This window comes from Canis lupus, chromosome 28 (genome assembly GCF_048164855.1).
Source record: "Canis lupus baileyi chromosome 28, mCanLup2.hap1, whole genome shotgun sequence".
Taxonomy (NCBI): domain Eukaryota; kingdom Metazoa; phylum Chordata; class Mammalia; order Carnivora; family Canidae; genus Canis; species Canis lupus.
In genome coordinates this window covers 33140684-33161162 of record NC_132865.1, presented here as the reverse complement: position 1 = coordinate 33161162, position 20479 = coordinate 33140684, and the positions used below count along the sequence as shown (strand labels likewise).

General features: G+C 38.9%; 1 protein-coding gene across 1 annotated transcript in view; it reads left to right on the top strand.

Moving 5' to 3' along the window:
- The first annotated feature begins 2234 nt into the window (after window positions 1–2234).
- FAM110B (family with sequence similarity 110 member B) overlaps window positions 2235–20479 on the top strand; it is a 223991-nt gene continuing 205746 nt past the window's right edge. The window contains exon 1 of the mRNA XM_072804566.1: window positions 2235–2492. The gene's annotated coding sequence lies outside the window, so the exon portion shown is untranslated. The remainder of the gene's footprint in view (window positions 2493–20479) is intronic.

Here is a 20479-nt window from a genome sequence, read left to right as displayed (position 1 = left end):
CTGGATAGGATCCTGGAGCAGGAAAAAAAGATATTCTTTTAAAAACTGATGAAATTCACATAAGATCATAATTCATAGTATCACACCAAAGCTAATTTTCTGGTGTTGGTAGTTGTTCTATAGTTATGCAAAATGTTTATACAGAGAAATCCAATGTTACTTTTGCAACTTTCCTGTAAGTCTCAAGTGAATTCAAAATAAAAAGTTAAAAAGTAAGGCAGTAGATAATTATATTTAACATGCAAGACCTTAAGGAGCATAGTTCCTGTGAGTTCTTCTTAAAAAGCATTAGAAGATGTATTTAAGCCAACGACTAAATGAAGGGAAATTATGACAAAAGAATGGCTAGTACTTGAGCACTGGATCCCTTAAACATAGGATTGAATTCAAACCAGCTTGGCTATAAGGTAAAGTGTGAGCAGTTTTTAAATTATACATTGCAATGATGTATTAAGAAATATTGCTATTAAAAGATGGCACTAGTGGTCAGAGATGAGAAGCGGGAGAAATATAATGAAGTATTTATGCATTAAAGTTAAGCCTTCAAAGGATAGATAAACTAATTAGAGGTATAAGTACTTTAAAATACACTTGAAAAACAATGATAATGACCCAATCAATCAAAATTGGGAAGCAGAAGAAACAAAGCAGTAAGAGGTGAAAAGGCATTAATCTCGTCATTGTTTACAGTGGGCAACAAATGGATGCTGTCCAATAAAGAGCCAACTGTCTTATAAAAGGCATTTTTAATGGTACTACTGAAAGATTTAAAACCAGACTTTCTAAATTATAATAATGAACACAACTAAAATAAGGGGAATGTTTTAAATATTAAGAGGAATCATAACATAATAAGTTTATAAAATGGCAGCATTGTTTTATAATAAATAGTAAGAGACTAGAAACTACCTACAAAACTATCACTGAGGAGTGAGTTAAATCAATTATGATAAGAATACAATATATTTATTACCAATAAAAAGGCAGTAGCTCTATATATTGATACGGAATGATCTCTAAGATGTCTTAAGAAGAAAAAGAAAGTTCAGTACCATTTGTGTAGCAAAGAAAAAAAATGAAAGAAAAAAAATCCCTGCATTTGTGTTTGTGTGCTTATATCTCAGACAGATATGCAGAAACTAATAGTTGTGTTTTCTTTGGGATTTAAGTGGTGAATTGTAGGAGCTGGATGAAAGGAAATCTTTCGTTTCACTCTAGATAACTTTATGTGCCTTATATACATTACGCATTATATAAATCTATTGCCTATTGAAAACATAGATTGCTAGATCAATAGATGGATGATGGAAAAAACCATTCACCAGAAACAGTGTTTAGAATAAAGCACAAGGAAACGCTGATTCCCAGTGTCTCCACATTACCTACAAAATTGTGCCAGCAGTGGAGGCTTTCACAGTTAAAAAACTTTGGCTCTTAGAGGGAGGGGCATGGCTCACATGGTAGGTGAGAATGACCCAATAGAAGGGCTTTTGACTATGTCCATGCTCCTATTAAGCAACTAGGAAACTGTTTCAGCAAACAGAAGAGGCCCCTTGGTCTTCTAACCATTCCTAGGGCTCATTGTTTCATGACCAAGAATGGGTGTAAGGAGTAACAAGGAATCAAAGATGTCATCCAGAGTTCCAGCTTAAGAAAGGTTGAATGTGGCTCCATTCACAAGATAAAAGACAGAAGAGGAATGGTGGTTTTCCTAATGGAGGGGCAGGGAGAGGATGGAAGTGGAGGAGGGATTATTACTCTTTGCAGTAGAAGGTCAAGTGAACGTCAGGTAAATTAGGTTTGTGCCTGGAGCACAGACATCCACACGTAGATGCTCATTAACTCGTTAGAGTTAGTCTGTGTCTCAGAAGAGAGATCTGCCCAGGAGATAATTATGTAGACATCAATGTGTGCTTTAATTTCAGCCTTGAGAAAGGACACAATTGATAGCCAGATATACAGACTGAGGGAAGAGCAGATGGAAAAGGAAAAAAAAAAAATCAAAGGAACCTCAAATGGAAGGATGAGCAGAGGAGGAAGAGCTAGGAAGGAAACTAAGACGAAGAAGCCAGAGAACTCACAGATTTTACAGCATCCAAGAAAAAAAGAACATTTTAGTTCTTTCAAAAAGGAGAGCTGCATCCAGGAGATATGCGGCGCAGAAGCTGGAGGATGAAGCAGAGTCCAAAGAGAACTTTTTAAAACAAGAGGCTTCAGATATTCAAATGCCAATGGGAGGGTCCAGTGGACAGGGAGAGGCTTAAGATGTGGAAGTAAGAAGATTGGTGGTGCTCCTGATGAGGGGGAGGTGAGGGATTCGGAGCCTACGAGGAGGGTAAAGCCTTGGACAAGATGAGGACCACCTCTTCTGTCATAACCAAGAGGAGGAAGAAAAAGAAAGGTATAGGTGCAAACACACTGTGCATCAGCTGGGAGCAGGGGGAGTTCTGACCACGAATCTGAAGACAGCTCTTTCCTCATTGCAGTGGAAGGTGAGTCATCTCCTCAAATTGTGGGGTGAAGTGGTGAGGCTAGGAGATATTTTAAGAAGGAGTAGACATGTTATTATTGCAGCACCTTGGCAGGAAAAGAGAAATTGCCTACTATAAAAGATAGGTGGAAGAAGTAGGAATCCATACATTTGCAGAGGCAAGAGTTGGCAGGGTCACGTGGGCTTTGTTCTGGTTGGTTGGTTTGTTTTTAGCATCATTCAACAGATGAGATATGAATGCAAGCAAAGGGAAATTGGCTGTATTGATCCAGAGGGGGTTCAGAGAAAGAGATGCAGGGGAAGGTGTTGGATGATATGAAAAGACGGTTGAACTAACAGACGATGAGTTAAAGACCAGACAGAAGAGACACATAGAAAGGAGGGAGCTGATGAATAGGAGTGGAGGGCCTGAAGTTCTGGAAGTCTCAGTCAGGTAGAGAAACACATGCATAGACTGAGGTGAGAACACTGGAGATTGAAGAACAGGTTTCAGTTTTCAATACATAGCTAATAAAACTAAAAGATGCTTCTGCATAATTTTATTTTATTTTGTAAAAAGACTTTATTTATTCATGAGAGACACAGAAAGAGAGGCAGAGACACAGGCAGAGGGAGAAGCAGGCTCCCCATGGGCAGCCTAATGCAGGATTCGATCCCAGAACCCTGGGATCACGACCTGAGCCAAACACAGATGCTCAACCACTGAGCCACCCACATGCCCTGCTTCTACATAATTTTAAATGCAAATCAAAACCTTTTTATTGGTCAGATTGGCAAAAAACAGAATAATAAGCTTGATATTGAAGTACAAAGTGTGGTGAAGATAGGAGGAATTGAACATCTTCCCACACTATCAGTAAGACTGTAATTTGGCAATATCTATGAAAATGCCCAGTGGCCATCGTGCCCGAGCAGGCAGTTCTGTGGCTAGGAAGTTAAGCCAAGGACATACTCAGACAAGTTTTCCCAAAATGCATGTGAGGGATATTCTCTGCATTGTGTACTCACTCATTCAGCGATCATTTACTGGGCACCTACCATGTTCAGAGGACAACTGTCAAAATGTAATTTTTGAAAATGAAAAACATGACACTCAGACAAATACAGAATGAATTCATGTCACCAATTTTATTCAACTCATTAATTATTGAGGCCAACAGTAATGCAGCAAAGCTGGTTTAAAGGAGACTCTGAAGAAAGGGGAATTATATGGTCCTTTAAAAAGAGAATGTTAGAATAAGGTTGTTGGGGGGTATACAAATGAGTTAAATCCTACAGAGAAATAAGCTGCAATCTTTGAAGTTATCTTTCCTACCGGACAGAAATTATTTGCTCCTTGACTAGACATGAATCAATAAGTTAATGTGTGTCTTTATGGAGTCTAAGCCCTTAATTAATAGTAAATAGCGGTCAAACAATATATTCTCTTGGAAAAATAAATAATTTGAGAATGGACTTGTTGAATGATGCCCTAGAATGACACTGAAAGACTATTCTGCACTGTTTTGCATTTACTTCCAAATGCAGATAATTTTTCTTAGTGTGACCTTGTGCTTGGGAAGCAACAATGAATAAAGCAAGCAAGTTCTTTGCCTTCCTGGAGGGAACCCCCACAATGCCAAGGGGTGGTTATGGATGATGTGGTATGTACGATATGATGAATTAGATGTAGCCTCTAGAAAGACTAAAGTTGATCTGTAACTATTGTTAGCCAGAGGCCAGAGGAAAGGTGTTTGCTTGTTTGTTTTCCATTAGAATGAATGACTTTGTATATTGGGGTAGACAGAGAAACTCAGAATCTAGAAGCACTGTGTCTTCATTTCATCCCAAGGAAAGTAGGATGTCAGGAGGTGGAGAGGGGGCTGTGGAGCACCAATCCTGTATCAGGGTTGCCAAGAAAGCTGGATAGAATGAAGCAGTCCATCTAGCTGGAAACAGAAATTTGAAAGAGTACACTGAAAACACTTGGCAGGAAGGGGAAGAGAAAAGGGGAGAAATACGAGTTTGAGTTTTAGAGCAAAAAGCTTAAAGCATGTAGAAATTAAGAGGAGGGCAGAGCCTTCTGGGGCCACCCAGGATTGACACTGATGGGAGTGACCAAGGATAATGGTGCACGATGAGGTGATCTGACCCCATTTCTCAAAAGAATTAATCAAATTTCAATTTCAGCTTCAAAACATAAAGACCCTGGACATTGTCAATAACTGTCCAACAACTTCTCACAGCAAGATGGAAAAATTAAAAAGCGGTGACTTTTCTTGGACCTGTCAGGGAACTCAAGTCATTGGGCAAATCATCACCCTGGAATCCAAAGCTATTTGCTTCTAGGGAGGTACAGAAACCAAGATCTACTTCCATGGAGCAAACGCCACAAGAGACATCAACTTATAGGAACAGTGAAATGGTAATGTTGACCAATTGCTGGGGCCTATTGTGGACTATAATGAAGGTGTGACACTCCTAGATGTCACAGTCTTAGAGACAGTCCCTCACTTTCATGGGTTTTTCTCTCCAGAACCCCCAAGAGGTGCTCCCAGTGAGAATCCAAAAAAAGGATCCCATGTGACTCTGGCCAGGGCACGGGAACTCTCCAGACAGAAGGAATTTGCAAGATCTCAAATCTTTTTTTTTAAGATGTTATTTATTTATTCATGAGAGATACACAGAGAGAGGCAGAGATATAGGCAGAAGGAGAAGCAGGCTCTGCTTGGAGCCCAATGCAGGACTCAATCCCAGGACCCCAGGATCACAACCTGAGCCGAAGGCAGGCACTCAACCACTGAGCCACCCAGGAATCTCTGCAAGATCTCAATTCTAAAAGCCCATCTCCATTGGGAGAAGAGAATTCCTTCCAACACCAGTTCCCTCCAACCTTCCTGTCTCATTTAAGATGAAACACACACACACACACACATACACACACGCAGAATCAATAAGAGTCAGGACTTCAAGAAAATAGATTAGAAATTCTGTAGTCAGGGAGGAAAATAGGGTGGCACAGGGTCGATAAAGAACCACTTATGAAGGTCACAGGCCAGAGACCCAGGACCTCAAAAAGACTAAGGTTTTATTAAGAGGTTATAAGATGCTCTTTTCCCCCACACTTCACCACCACACCAACGGGGCCAAGTATAATAACAGAAGATCTACCTGTAAGAGCTACCAGATGCACTCTCTGAGGAAGAGTACTTAAGTAAGCCTAACATGAAGATAGGAGGCAAAAACAAGATACCAAAGGAATTTGATGCCTCTGGTACCTATAGCTATAGTAAAGATTAACACAACCCAACATCTGATCAGATTAATATAAATCTTCACACTAAAGCTCTATTTATTTCAGTCCTTTTACCCAATAAAACATACTTGAATTTCAGCAAAAAAATACAAGATGTGCTAAAAAGGCAGAAAAAGGAGAAACACACACACACACACACACACACATAGTTTGAAGAGATATAGCAAGCATCAGAACCCAACACAGATATGACACAGCTGTTGAAACTCTCAAGCCAGAAATTTAAAATAACAATGACTAATATGCTAAAGGCATTAATGGAAAAAGTAGATAACATGCAAGAATAAGTGGTTAATGCAATATAAGCAGAGAGATTAAAAGGCTAAGAAAATTTCAAAAACACCATCATAGAAATAAAGAATGACTTAGATGAGCTCATCAGTAGACTGGACATGGCTGTGGAAAGAATCTGTGAACATTCAGAAAAGTCCACTAGAAACTTCTGGAAGCAACATACAAAGAGAAAAAAAGAATGAGGAACAAAAACCAGAACAGAAGATCCAAGAACTGATGGATATCAGTAAGTATAAGATATACATAATTGGAATACCTGACAAAGAAGACAAGGAGAAGGGAATGGAAGAAATATTTGAAGTCATAATGGTTGAGAATATCTCAAAATTAGTGACAGACAACAAACCAAAATACAGATCCAAGAAGCTCAGAGAACCAGGCAAGAAAAATACCACGAAAGACTCCACCCCATATCATAGTCAAAAGAATCCACCCCAGCACTCACCTATAAGTGGGTAGGTGGTGGGAATTAAACAAGCATTTCTTGAAGGCATTTCAAACTTGTACACTTCAACCCCTCCCTCTTTTCCACCTTCCACATCAAATTGCTCACAAAATGCTGCCAATTCTCCAAGAAATGTCTCTCAGATCCAGCATCTCCTTTATCTTCCTATTGCCACTGCCTGAGTTGAGGGCTTCATCTGTTACTTGGAATTATCACAACATTTTTTTTTTAATCTGTCACCAGTTTCTTTCTCACAGGCATAAGCCAGAGTTATTATCCAAAAAAATTCAGCTGGCTCTTTGGTACCTACAAACTGAAACCCAAAATTCTGTTGAAAACCTGGCTACTGATTCACTTCCACTCCCCATCTCCATGCACCCAGACTGAGTTTAATCCCTTGCCTTCCAGGCCCTGACACATGCTAGTCACTATTCCAAGATCACATTCACACCACTCTTCATCTGTCAACTCACTCATCTTTTCATATCTAGCTAAAATATTACCCTCTCAGTGAAGTGGTCCCATGTCCCTGTTGTTAAATTAGTTGCTCTATAATACTGTGCCTTCGGGACATTTTTTTTTTTTTTAATTAGAGTGGTGGGGGCAGAGGGAGAGGGAGAGAATCTTAAGCAGGCTCCATTTCTAAGCATGGTTAGAAAATGCTTCAAAATGGAGCCTGCTGAGCATGGAACCCAACACGAGGTTCGATCTCATGACCCTGAGATCATGACCTGAGCAGAAATCCAGAGTCGGATGCTTAACTGTCTGAGCCTCCCAGGCACTCTGCGTTAGTGGAATTTTATTAAACTTGTTGAAGCAGTTATATTGTAATGTATTTGTTGACACACTAATCTATAATCCTAGAATGAGAGCTCACCTAGGCCAGAGGCATTTGCACATAGTAGTCAATACATGTGTTTGAATAAAATGAAATGAAATGATGACATAATTTTTGGAAAGGTGTTGATAATAACGGGCACTCGTGATAAAGACAAAGGGATATTTTCTGAATGAAAAGGAAACCTTATCTTGGCATTCGCAGCATGGCTTGGCATTTGATTTAACAATTTGGAAACCAGAAGCTGTTTTTGGACTTGTCTGCAAAGTGAGGTGGTCATGGCCTTCTTATACTTCAACATACAGGTACCTAATAGACAATCTCATATCAGAGATGTCTTTAATACAGCAAAGTCTAGGCACTCTCTTGGTGGTGGTGTTCCATCTTCCTCATTCTCTCTGTCTGGGCTCCTATAACAAAACATTACACACTGAGTGGCTTAAAAATAGGAAAGATTTGGTTCTCACAGTTCTGGAGGCTAGGAGGTCCAGATCAAGGCATTAGCAGTTTGTGAGGGCCCTCTTCCTGGTTCATAACTATGACCACACCTGGTAAAAGGGGAAAGGTCTCTCTGTGGGACCTATTTTATAAGAAGCTCCACCCTCATGATCTGATCACCTTCCAAAGGCCCCACCTCCTCATACCACCACCTTTGTGGGTTAGGATTTCAACTCTTGAATTTGGGGACGATCCAAACATTCAGACCATGGCATCCATGGTCTATCCTCACTACCCATCTTTGTCATTACTGGAAAGGTATGCCCTATATTCAAACTTTTGATAACCATGACTTATCAGAAAACTCTGTTAATACATAATAATAAAATAATAGATTTTTAAGAAGTATTTCCATTAAAAACTTTAAATATTTTTTGAAATGTTAGCAACCAGGTGACTTCATTTTCTAATGTTCTTATCTCTTTTTTTTTTTTTTTGGCCCAAATTCAGGGTATGAACTAAATTATACTCATTTAGTGTTTAGTATTTAGTATCCTTACTGTTATATAGTATTTTCTGTATAGGTTCCAAGAAGACCTGACTGCTTCTGACTTGGACCTTTCTAGGCTTCCCTAAAACTTGTCCACAGTTCCAATCACTACCAGTATGGCACCCCAGAGAACAGGCTATGGGTCAGCATAGTAAGGAACAGGGAATGACCTCACTAGCTGGACCCAGAGCTTAGTCAAGAGTGAGGCAGGAATCCTAGGAAGACTGAGGACCTGGGCTCTCAACTACTTCTCTTACTGCCGGGCTTCTGGACTCAGTGTTCCAGATGCTCGTGTGCTCTGCAGATAGAACTATACTTCAACATCATTGATTTCCTTTGTAATTCTATGGATTTTACTTTATGGCTTAAAAACCTCATCTTGGGAAGAGTTCCATGGCATGAAAAGCGTACAGATGCCTGTAAGGCTTCTTTACCAAAGGATCATATTTCAGGGAGAAATGAATCCCCTGAAAGAGAAAGGCAACTTTTATGATCTATGCCTTTTCTTTGAGAATGCCCAGAGCTTTCACTTGTAACAAAACAGGATCCAGGGAGCCAAAAAGGTCTGAGGTGAGATTTCTTTAGTTTAGCAGGTTTTGGGGTGGCTTTTATAGGGATTCCAGAATCTTTCTCCACCCTATTTCTAAAAGCAAGCACTATTTCTTTTCGTTGCTTGTAAGTTTGGTGAAAGAGTGACTGATAAATGATGTGCATGCCAAGTGATCTTGCCTTTTACTTAAATCCACTAATCCAGACCAGGGCTTTAATTTTCAGTGCTTCAAGCAGCCATATCTATGTGACATCCCTGGAATCAGAATGAGTTCTTTTGGTTAGGACATTTTACTATTTACCAATCTTTCCACAAATGCCATATCATTTTATTTTATTTTTAGTAAGGAAACCTGTATAGTACAAAGTAGTTTATTATAGTGCAGTAGAGTTAAGTGTAAGTAGGTATAAGTAAGGAAGTATAGTCAGCCTATAATTCTAATTCTTACCTCTTCTAAACTGGGGTACTAATTCCTAAGAATTAGGGGTAGAATCCAAAAATGGTGTGATTTCAAGCAAAGTCATAGACTTAGCCTGATTCAGCAGGAGAGCTCTGCAAGAGAGCAGGCTTCTGTATCCTTCCACCACCTATACCCTATTTCTTTGTTGTTGGTCATTGGTGGCAAGCTGCCCCAAGGCAATGAGAGGATGGGGAATGCAGATTCCCAGGATCTTTGAACTCTCTGACATAGAGCAAACTGGGTCCAGGAAACTGAGAACAGTTCTATAAAAGAGTCACAGGTACCAACCATTAGAGGCAAAATCACACCAAAGTCAGAGATGGGTGCAAAGATAAAGGGATTCCAAGGGATTTGGATGGAGTGTTGACAGTATTGGCTGCAAAGAGTTTGAGTGATTTTTTTCAAGCAAATCTAAAATGAAATATAGGTCTTCAAACTTAAAATATCACTATTACATCGAGTCTCCTATTGTCTAGAAATCATACTTTTCAGAACATTTTTTATATTCCTACTATGGGATATAGCTAAGACCTAATTGCCCCTCACTCTTGCAGACTCTATTACAAAGCTACCAAAGTCACTTAATAAATCCCAAATGATAAAATAACAGGTCTTGGCTAACTTGATTGCCAAAAAAATCAGTAACATATTTTGTCAGGTCCCTGTGATGACTGTGGCTTCCCTCAACAAAAAACAGGCTGGGACAGAAGTAGAGAGACCAATCACTGCTGAAAGAAGGGTCTGAATTGAATATCTCCAGTAAGATGAATTCACAGGAAATGAAGCTTCATTAGCTCAGATGCCTCCATATGGAACTACTTGTTGGGTCAAGAGCTTTCCAGAAAACCATATGAAACCCTGGGAAATGTCTGTTTTGGATGCAAGAAGTCTCAAGAGGTTTTATGGATTCAGATCTTTGTTATGGAAAAAGGAACTTCGACTTTTGCTTGGGAAGTTTGCTTCTGGGAGACATGCCAAACTCAAAGCTGACGTGATTTGCAATAACCTAGTTAATCAGCCATAAAAATCAAGGCTTTATCATTTTTTAGAGATAATCACACACTGTAATTTCAAATAGTAAGACTTACTGTGAGAAAACCATGTGCTTTAGCTAGGGTATATGTTTGTTTAAAAGATAACTAAATGTAAAAATCTCAGCCAAAAGCTTGCCTTGTACATAAAAATCCAATATACTAATGTTTTCACATACCACTTGCCCATATTTTTAAAAGATAAAGTGACATCAGAGGCCTTTCATGACTTAAACTTGGCTTTAGTAATTATAGAATCATTTTTTAAGCAAAAGAAATTGGCTTTCACTGACAAAAGTCAGAAATTCATTCATTACTTATGAGTAGTATGAAGCTGAAGTTTTATGTAAACAAATCAGAATTTTGAAACCAGGACACAGACACATGCATTCTTACTAGCATGACTCTATCTGAGACTGTTATTTCTTTTAGATAATTAGAATTTATACCTGCTTTAAATATATATATTTATATGTATAGACTCAGATAGACATAGACTATCTGAGATTGTAGGCTGAAATTTTATAGAAGGCCTAGAAAAGCAGTTTTGAGAGTCTGGCAGGAAGAGGGTGAAATTGAACAGAGAAGCAGATTAGACATATCAATCCCAAGAGAAAGAGTGAAGAAAGCAAAATTGAGCTTTCTGTCTCCCACTTCAAGCCCCTTCCCTTTCAAAAGTGCTTTGAAGCCTCTCAAGATCCCAGAGTGGGTCTCAGCCAGACATCTACAGTAGCATAACCTACAGACTTTTTTTTTTTTAAAGTACAATTTTCTAAAACTTCAGTTTCCCAGAGTGTGTTCTCATTACTCCTGGGGATCCCTGCAACAGTATCAGAAGGCAACCAGGTTAAAACTATTTTTATAATAATGCAAAGATGCTTTTTACCTTTTTACTTTTATTTTCCTTTTCAGTAAGCAGTGGCATTTTCCATAGACTACATGATAAGTGATGTCATAAGAGATTGAAATCATGTTAAAAATAGCTAGAATAACAACTAAGTAGGCAGAAAGCATATACTTTCCCAAAAGGTGTCAATTTTAAAATAAAAACAGTTAATTTGGTTTCAGCTCAGGTTGTAATCTCAGGGTTGTGAGGTTGAGCTCCACATTGGGCTCCATTTTCAGCATGGAGTCCGTTTGGGACTCTCTCTCCCTTTCCCTGCTCCCTCTCTAAAATAAATAAATAGATCTTCTAAAAAAAAAAAAAAGTTAAAAAAGGGCTCAATCAAATAAATGGCAAAGAGGTAGTAGGTAGGGCAGCAGAAAAGAGAAGAAACAAAAAATATGGAATAATAGAAAATAAATAAACTTGAGAAATCACAATAAAAGTAAATGGACTAAACCATTCAGGTAAAGAAGAAAAATTAATCTGACAAATATTTTTAAAATAAATACTGTTATTTATAAGTAAGACTAAAACAGAGTTGGCAAACTGCAGCCCATAGGGTATGTCTAACCCATATATATTTATATATAGTCTTAGGCAAATGATGGTGTTTGCAATTTAAAGTGATTGGGTAAAAAGAAGAAGAATATGTGACAGAGACCACATATGACATGGAAAAGCTAAGATATTTAGTATCTGTATCTTTACAGAAAAACTGTATGAACCCCTGTGTTAAAATATAAAATGATAAGATCCAGAGTTGAGACAGAATGGAGACAGATTTAGAACACAGTCTGGTTTCCCTCCACTATTCAGATATTACCTGGATACATGAATGCCCTCGCACGTTTATTAGCCTCCCTTGTAGTTAGATATGGCCAACAGGAAATGTGCTGCAGTGACTTATACAATTTCCAAGTCAAGTCTTCATAAAGCATACATATGTCTCCAACTCTACTTTCCCTTCTTCCTATAGAAGAAAGAAAAACGATGGATGGAATAAGTCAACTTTGAATCTTTGATTATGTGGATAAAGCCATCACTTGGAGCCCAGCAAAGCAATGATATGGGAGTCTAAGTCCCTAGACAATTTATGAAAACAGGAGTTTGCAATAATCCCTGTTCTGCCCACCACCAAATCATTATAGATTAGAAAGAAATGGACTTCTCTCTTACTTCAGCCATCGTTGGGTAGAGATCTTTGTCACTGTAACTTGGCCTGTATCCCAACTAATACACCAAGGAGATGTGAACTAAGAGAAACCTATGCTGTTATAATGTCAGACAAAATACACCTTAAAGCAAAAAAAAAGATCAAAAGTATCATAATGGATGGTGCGTGTGGGTGGTTCAGTCCGTTAAGCATCTACCTTCCACTCAGGTCATGGTCTCAGGGTCCTGGGATTGAGTCCCACATGGGGCTCCCTGCTCAGTGGGGAGCCTGCTTCTCCTTCTCCCTTTGCCTCTCTCCTGCTCATGCTGTCTCTCTCTCTCAAATAAATAAATAAAATTTTTTTAAAAACTGTCATAATGGAAAAGCTGATTTTACAGGAAGATTCAATCATTCTAAACCAGAATTTAATTCTATGATGTTATGTATCATCATAGACCCACAGAAAATTAACAAATCTCTCTAGTGAAATATTTAACACCTCTCAGAAATCAATGGATAAAGCAGAAAATTAGAAATAAAAGATTGAGGCAGAAAAGTGAATATGCTTTATCTAGTAGGTATATAGAGAACATTACATCCAATAATTGAGTAAGTTATATTCTTTTAATTTTTTTTCATTTATGATAGTCACACAGAGAGAGAGAGAGAGAGGCAGAGACACAGGCAGAGGGAGAAGCAGGCTCCATGCACCGGGAGCCCGACGTGGGATTCGATCCCGGGTCTCCAGGATGGCGCCCTGGGCCAAAGGCAGGCGCTAAACCGCTGCGCCACCCAGGGATCCCCCAGTTATATTCTTTTAAAGCACAAATAGAACAATTTTGAAAACTGATCCCATTCTAAGTCATAAGGTTAGTTTTAAAAAATTTCAAAGGATGATAAGGTATAGCATGTAGTCTCTGAGTACAAGGTAAATAACTTAGAATTTAGTAACAAAATCAAGCAAGAGAAATATTTACAAATTTTATAACATTCTAAATAACTCAGAACTCAAAGAAGAGAGAATAATGCAAATTATAAGATATTTGTAAATGAGCAGTAACTAGAATACTATGTAACAAAACTTGTGGAATAGAGCGAAAGCCCTGCCTAATGACAAATGCATAACCGTGTTAGGTCTCATTGAAAGGTAAAATCATGACTCTCATACAGATGTAAAAGTGAACAAATGCTAAAAACTTTACCCTATTTGTTAATCAACAAGGGAATCAAGCATATGTCATAACTGCTCAAAAGAGAATCCAAAGAATAGACACATTTATAGATACAGGATATTGAAAAGAATACGCAAATGGAAGTAAAACTGGGTTTTCCACAGGGGACAAGGGAAGTCAGATGAACTTCTCTACCAGAATCTGCAGGTCTCTAGATAAGAATGATTCCGTGCTGCTAGCAGTTACTGGCAGTGTTATAACATAGCTCAAAGATAATGACAACAGTAGAATCAAGTAACTCAGAAGGTAGACAATGCATAGTTTTCCATGGAAGCACAAGTTTTTCCTTACAGTTGCCCTCCATATGATCAAAAAATATTATCACAGAAGGATTATTCATAACCACAGTGTAAAGCTGGTCTCATTACTGCTGGAGGCTCTGCAAGAGTGGTAATCTATCATATAGACCTCTTTGAGATTGTTTTCTTGCAATAAACCAAGCAGGTAGCTTTTGAAATATGGGAGAGAGAGAAACAAATAATAACACAGCAAAATAAACCCAGAGGAAAAAAGATATGGTGCATAAAGATAAGTGGGAAAAACATGAAAAGCAAAAAGTTCCCGCATTTGCCCCAGGAGGCAGAGCGCTGGAAGAGCCTCACTCCCACCCTTATAACAAAGTCAGCCGTGCTCACTTCAGATTCATGAATGTATTTAATTAAGCCCATTGGAGAACTGAAGTAGCAAAGCAACAAATGGCCTAAAATCAAAGGAGACATGGTACATGCAGAGAGAGAGGAGAGGAACACCCAGCTGGGTGTGGCAGATGCAACCAGACGCCATTTAAATCATTAGACTAGAAGAGCTGAAAAATTGGTGAAAGTCAAGTGTGGACCATCCAGTGTAAACCCCCGCCCCCGGCGGTTGCAGAAATTGAATTTGCCCCAGACTCTTTCTGTACAAACCCCATTGGCTGCTCATAGAAGAGACCAGAAAGGGCCCTATGAAGGAAGCACCCACACATCTCAAGTGAAGAAGGAAAGGAGAATTCCAGATGAGGTAAGAAACAACTGGTGTCTTCGAGGCACTTCTAAAATTTCCAAGCAGCTGGGGAGGGAAACAGAGGAAAATGCCTGGAGAAGGAGCAGGATTACACGGACCTCACAGCTACAGCCAGCAGTGGGGAAGGAGTTCACATACCCCAAACCCAGATAAATACCGCAAGCCTAAATCGGTGGAGTAATCAAAACAAGAGACCAACAACCCCAGCCCCAAGCTAAGAAGCTTGAGATAATAAGGACCAACAGCAGAATATTAACGGTGGCAACAGGAGAACAAGAGCACTCAAGTGATCTTTAAGGCACAATTGCAGAGGGAAGACCTAAAACCCAAAATTTAGCTGAGTCTCCCCACAACCCCCTGCACTAAACAAAAAGTATCTCTTAGAGCATGTTGAAGCCTGCGGTATACTGACAGTTGCCATAGCAACCACAAAGCTCCAACCCAGGCAATCTCAGACTCGGCCATGAAGCAAGCTCAAATTTTAAAAAATAGAAATCGCACAAAATATGTGTTCAGACCCTAACGGAAAGAACTCTACAGATGTTACAGTAAGAAAACAAGTGACTTGTAAAAGGGGGAGAGGAGGAGAGGAGGAGAGGAGGAAAGTTCTGAGCTGATACTTTGTCAGGGAAGATGTCTGTAGAGAAAATAAGCACATACAAAGATGCTAAACATCACAAATGAGTCAGAAAATGCTAATCAGAACAAAAATAAGACACCGCTACATGCCCAGTGAGGATCTTAACAAAACAAAACAAAACTAGAAATATCAAGGCTTCACAAGGATGTGGAGCGACTGGAACTCCCATGGCAATGTGAGACAGTGCAACCACTTTAGAATCGACAAAGCTAAAATTAGTTGTTGGAAACCCACAGTGAAACAAACATAGTTCCCTTCCCTCAAGGCAAACAGAGAAAAGGCACTAAAAAATATGGTACCTATCCCTAATATCTTCCCTCAATTCCAATGCCAGGTTAGTAGGTTTGGGATATACCCCTGGACCCAGACACCAGTAGACTTTCAAAGATCAAAGTGTTTCCGAGAATCACTAAGGCACTCTTATTTTGAGCCTCACCATTGTACTTCATCTCAGTATCTACAAATACCATTTAGGTTAAGTCTTTCCTTGTTTTTCTTTGGCCTTTCCTGTCAAAGTCACATTTGATGAACAACCAGATTCAACTCAGGCCATCTATGACTTTTCAGCTACCCTCTTCCAAACAGTGTCCTTACCTCTATGGGGTAATATGAGAAGAAGACATCAAGGCCTTTGGGGAAACCCAAAAAGGTTTGCCTAATTCCTGAATTCATAAGATGGGCTGAAAGGTCAATGATGGCAACATTCAGTTTTGGTACTAGGAAGATAGATGAAATGAGAAAGGAAACAGGTGACTGAATTTCTTTTTTTAAAGATTTTATGTATTTATTCTCAAAAGACACACACACAGAGGCAGAGACATAGGCAGAGGGAGAAGCAAGCCTGATGTGGGACTCGATCCCAGGACCCCGGGATCATGACCTGACCTGAAGACAGATGCTCAACTGATGAACCACCAAGGTGCTCCAATGACTGAACTTTAATCAGACTTCTAGATCCTGGGGTCATGGAGCTAGCATGATCCAGACACTCTGCTGTACTTGTTTCATGTTCTCCTCACAATAACCCCCCAAAAGAAAGTAGGTTTATCCTCCTTTTACTTAGGAGAATACATTCACTCAGCAAGCTTAAGTAAACAGCTCAGAGTCACACAGCTACTTATTTGGCAAACAGAGGGTTTGAAGCCAGATTTTTCTAACACGTAAGCCCTTGTTAATTCTACTGTAACCACATATCAGCCAATATGATACTTCATTTAAGTTTACAGTCAGGTAACTGAAGTGATTTTTTTACTCGTTTTATTTGCTCCCAAACTGGCGTCCCGTTCTTTATTTCTCCATGATGAGCCTTTCTCTTTAAAGCTAAAGAATGAGCCTCAACCTCCCATAAGATTTTCATGTTACAAAAGAAACTTTCATAAATCCTGTCTTGATTGACTCATCCTAGGGTGTGGAATAAGACAAGAGGCTTTTCATATCTGTGTGAAACTAGCCCTGTTCAGTGGTATTATGTATGAGCCCTACCAGCAATTCTTTCTTTTCAAAGTGATGGTGTACCTTGAATTCATTTGGCATAGCAAGGCATTCTAGTCTGAGCCTCACTGATGAATTATGTCCCCAGTGGGATTTTTTTTTCTAAATAATGTTGAATTAAATTTAATCTGAGAACTTCTCCAGCCGGCTTATTTTCTTATAGCAAGTATTGAACTGAATCTCTCTTCTGACTCCCTTGGTTCTTTTCAGATGAGAATAGCCCATCTAATCAGGTCTACATCATTCTTGGATTTGAATAAAACCTTCAAAGCCTGTGGGACTTAGCATAGTAATAAATACCACAAACGTAGATAGAAGACGCAAAGGTAGAACAAGCTGCCAGCACTAAAGAAAGGGAAAGAGTAGGCAGGAATTCTTTTAATTAATTGCAAATTAAGTCTATCTGACAAGAAAGGAACTCTTCCTGATTCATATTTTCTCTCTTGGGATCTTAACACTAGGTTATGAAACATCTCTTGACAGTAACTGCCAATGGATATTACCATTGTTTTCATATATGTTATTTGAAAATTGATGTATGGAAGTAACATTCCAGAATAACTTTTTATTTGGATGTTTACTCATCACACCAAACGAAATTTGCCAGCTCCTTTCCTCCTATTTTTGCCTGATGTACATACTATTATACATACATGAATATTTGTTCAGTATATTACACATACTATATTAATGGCTCAAGTCTTCTTTCTCTTCTTGGCTTACCTCTCCCTGGCAATGGCCTCACCATTCCCATATTGAACATGGAATCAGCTCTAATTTTGTACCTTCTTTAAGTAGGAGTATAAGGCACAGAGGGAATGGCTTTGCAGCCAGATGAACCTGGGTTCAAATCCTGATTCCACCCCCTATTGGTATGTGCCATTGACTAAGTCATCTTAACTGATTTGAGACTCAGTTTATTCACCTGTAATGTAGGGATCATAAAGTCAGCCCTCCCCCATTATTGTCAGGATTAAATGAGATAAAGCACACAGAATATTCAGCACAGGGCCTGATGTATGTTAGGAGTTCAAAGTACTTACATTCTTACTATTAAAAATAGAACTGAAGCGATCTTGAAAAAAAATTGCCTGCTTTTTTACCCAAGCCTTGGAGTTAATAAGTTCATTTGCAATTGCACAATAAGCTGCCACAAAACAATGACAGTCTATTTCAAAGAAAACATTCAGTGGAAACATTCATTAAGAAGAAAACATTTAAAAAAAAAAGAAGAAGAAAACATTTTGGTTTATATATCCACCACTTTAAAGCTAACCAGGCTGAGAGGATAATGGACAACATTATCTAGAGCAGAACTCACACAGTAGGACATGTGGTGGCAACTAGTTGGCCACTGGTGAGTGGTGGAAGGTTCCAGATGTACGGTCCTTACCTTGGCTCTCAGGGGAGTGCAATGTCCATTTCCACAGTATTTTTAACTTCACATTTGACTAAAGGTTAAGTGTTGGTAACCTACTTCATGAGTGATTAAAGGTTAATTTTGATTGATATTCATAAATTCATTTACTTGTTTAATAATGACTTTAATTCAGTATTCTACTAAAAAGTACCACCCAAACTTAGCAAACTGTAACCTACATGTTTTGCATATTCAGAGTTAACATGCTTACAATTTTCAAGAAAGCTGCATTCAACCTCCATTTTTTTGACAGATACTTACATAAAGGACATTTCTTTCATACAATATCTCCCACATAGTAAGTGCTAATAGATAGTAATTATTCATATTACTTAATTCCCCACAACCATTCACTGGCCAACTCCTTCTATTCCTCTGAAAAATTTCCCCTCTCCATTTCTATCACAACCACCTTAATTCAGGAAGGAATCATCGCACAGCCAGAGAATTTAATACTTGCCTCTAATACTTTCCTGTCTCCCTGACCTTTCTGCTAAACCACCCTACAGCTAAATCGAAATGCATGTATGTGTCTGATTTTTAAAACCACCCCCCAAAACATGCTCTTCCTGTCCAGCCATCCTTGATTCCCACAGTCTATCAATAAAAATCCTCCATGCCTTGCAAAGGAAGCATTTCGCAGATTCACAGGGGCCTTTGGGAACTCAAGATTTATATTCCGAGTAGGGGATAGGTGGAGATTTAATAGTAGATGACTGGAGATTTGTGCTACACCTATCCCAGTCTGCCAGTCATCAAGATCCACACTGATGCCTTTTTCAAACATTCTTTCCAAACCACTCTAACCACATTAATTTCCCCACTACCAAACCTCAGAGCACTTAAATACGGTGCCAACCAATCCAACACTTAATTATGCATTGTCTCACAAAGTTCCTTAACCACTCCATATACACTTCCTATATATTATCCTTTCCTGTCCAATAGATAATTTCCCCAAAGATAGAAACTATGTTTTATTCATCTCCTACATTTTTTTTCATCTCCTACCTTTTAAAATAGTGATGGGTATGTAATATACATTACCACATAGCATACAATTATTACTACCAGGCATATTGCTAGGCATTTTAGCCAAATTATTTAATTCAATACACACAACAATCTTATCTGGTAGATGTTTATCATTCTCCCCTGCAAAGATGAGTATTCTGAGATTTAAAAGCAAAGTTACTTGTCCAATGTCAGAGAGCTAGAAGACAAGCAAAACCACAGGTTGATTCCAGGAATGTCTGATCTCTAGGTTTTAACTATAGCTGGTATCCAACACAAAGTTAATTGCTGATAGATGTTTAACACCAACTTGCTCCAAGACAACCTCAGTAACTCTCAGTAACTCCTACACCTCTAAATGGAGAGTGGAGTCTCAAGTCTCAATAAATACTTGTTGGCTGATTTACTGGAGGCAAATGTCATGCAATTAGCCAAATAAGCTTTCAGTATTTTAGTGAATAATACAGCAAATGTCTACATTTTACAAGATGACTGAGAACTTTTTCAGCTTATTTTCAAAAACTTAGAATTCTACTACCCTTGAAATACACAAACAGAAGCTGTTCATTCAGATCTTGTTACAGCATGGGAGTCAACCACTATCACTTGGGTTTGGCAGAGGCTTGAGGCAGGCAGGGGAGTGGGCATGCATCATAGTGGACAAAGGAGAAGTCTCTGGGCACGTCCTGATTAAAGATTGTTGGTCTGGGGTGGCTGGAGGTGGGCTAATAACAGCAGGATATATTATGTGATAGGTTTGGGCAGCTTGTATATCTCTGGTTGGCTCTGAGTTGAAATGGGGGTGGGAGTGACAAAAAATAGGGAAGCTGGCAGTCTGACCAAGTCCTGGCCTTTCTGGGCCAGTTGCTACAGAGGCTGTGGGTCAGAGTTCTATTGTCCTATATGGTCTGGCCATTGTCCATTGGTATGTTCATTTTCTCATACTTAGCTGGAAGCCACTTTTCATCCTAATTTACCTTTGGTAGAGATTTGGAATGCTGTTTCTATTTGTTTGTTTGTTTGTTTTTTCTTATTATAAAGATATCTAACTATTTATTTCCAATGACTTAAGTTTAGAGGTTAACAAATTGCTTTCTTAGGAAATGCAATTTTCTACAGAGGTTGCCCATGTCTTAAAAAATAATAATAATAAGGTTTTCCCTCCAAGAAAGGATGAAGAAGGAATTAAATTAAAAGATGATGATAGGGATCCCTGGGTGGCGCAGTGGTTTAGCGCCTGCCTTTGGCC